General features: G+C 37.4%; 1 non-coding gene across 1 annotated transcript; it reads left to right on the plus strand.

Moving 5' to 3' along the window:
- Positions 1–57: 57 nt before the first annotated feature.
- Trnak-cuu (transfer RNA lysine (anticodon CUU)) lies at positions 58–131 on the plus strand. Its single transcript has one exon. It is a non-coding gene; the product is annotated as a tRNA-Lys (tRNA).
- Positions 132–1,866: the final 1,735 nt, after the last annotated feature.

The raw sequence follows: 1,866 nt of genomic DNA on the forward strand, positions 1-1,866 counted from the left end.
CAGTTCTATGAACTTGTAATAAAGAAAGTAATTATCAGTGAATGAAAGAACTAATGAGCCCGGCTAGCTCAGCCGGTAGGGCACGAGACTCTTAATGTCGGGGTCGTGGGTTCGAGCCCCCACGTTGTGCGGTATATTTTTTGTGCCTTTTTCAAGTGTATTAAGTTTTTCAACATGTTCAATTCAGAGAGTAAATCCTGTATAGCGTCGTTTTTATATCACATTTACCCGCAAACCTTTAGTACCATTGAAGCTCTGAGATCAATGTATTCGGTAAACTCTCCCTTAAATTTCGGTGCCTCTGTCAGTTCTAGAAACATTTAGGGATCTTTTATGTTTGGCTCACACTTTCTGAAGTTTTAAAATTAAGTAAAACTTTTCAAATTTGCTATATTGCTGTCATTTTTTCCAGGAAACTGTTTTAGAAAAATGTTACAGTCTCTAATATTTTTACCCAATCAGAAAACAGGATTTTAAAGCTGGCATTTTTCGGGTGATGACATTACGACGTGTGATGACATTCAACGGCGGGAATTTTTATAAGTTTTAATGAATTTACAAAAAGTAACAAATAACAAGAACAAAACACAAAGAACCAAAGGAGAAACTGAACATTAAAAAAACAACTCCCCACCCCTACAAAATCTGTAGTTCATTTCGTGTAAAGAATACATATTGTGTAGCGAAAATTCAAAAACGAAAGTTTGCGATGCACTCTGTCAAACAAATTACAATTTTCGTATCTCCTGCGCCACATAAACTCGCAGAAGAACGAATCAATCACAGAACAGTGAGTGCCACAGCGTCGTTTATTACTTCTTTTTATCAAGGCCTACGTACTTTCCACTTTTTGGTGTGGGTACCATCTTTCGAGTTAATAAACACAACGCTGTGGTTCACTGTTCTATGGTGAAAATTATATCCATCAATTTCAGAAGAGAGTAGGTTCTCCCCAAATCACTGAAAAAATAGGTCCTTGACGGAACCATTGTTCAGGTAGCATCCCTCTTCGGACGTATTTATGCCTTGAGAAGATTGTTTCGTCTCTCTCAACAATCTTCCCAGGACCGTCAATCTGAATGGGTTGTGGGGCAGGTTCTAAGCACATATTTCACGAACATAATCAACAGCCGTGCAATGACAAGCAGACTGCATCTTGGCTTGCAACTACAGAAAATATATTGGTGAAACAGGAATATCACTCCGCCGAAGAACCACTCTCCACAAAGAACAATCCGCCACCCACAATACAGACAGATACAGGTTAGTGAGCATATCGATAGGTGTGCTAGGAACCTTAATCCTAATTTCCTAATTTTCCCCTTCTATCAATGTTCACAGAACACCTCAGTACAGCAAAGAATGAATGAAGAGGCAACTTTCATCAATAACTATCTTCCACAACTCAATATGAACACATAACATAATACAGGACACTACTAACCTTTCAATTAATACCACTAACCCCCATACATCCCATACACCATTCACATCACAGTATTATATCTACCCTAATTGCACTAAATCAAGAACTACTTACCTCCCTTACACATAATCTTTTTACTCAGGGACTAGTAGACCCCACACCGTTCGGCAATCGGTGCGCATTCAAAGCCAGTGAACAGTAATTTTACGAAACCGGTATGCCTCTGAATCTCTTTAGCAATTCACAATAATGACTTTCATTACTTTTATTCCTACCTCAGTTCATCTAATTGTATATATCTATCGTCACTTTTCATAAAAAGCCTTTACTTTTTTTAATTTCCAATGTGCATTTTCGTTTTGTTTTTCTTCTTACTCTCCCCTTACATTTACTCGTGTAGTTTCTATTTTCTTTTTGTATCATATTTCTATTACATATAT

This window comes from Octopus bimaculoides, chromosome 3 (assembly GCF_001194135.2).
Source record: "Octopus bimaculoides isolate UCB-OBI-ISO-001 chromosome 3, ASM119413v2, whole genome shotgun sequence".
NCBI classification, from domain to species: domain Eukaryota; kingdom Metazoa; phylum Mollusca; class Cephalopoda; order Octopoda; family Octopodidae; genus Octopus; species Octopus bimaculoides.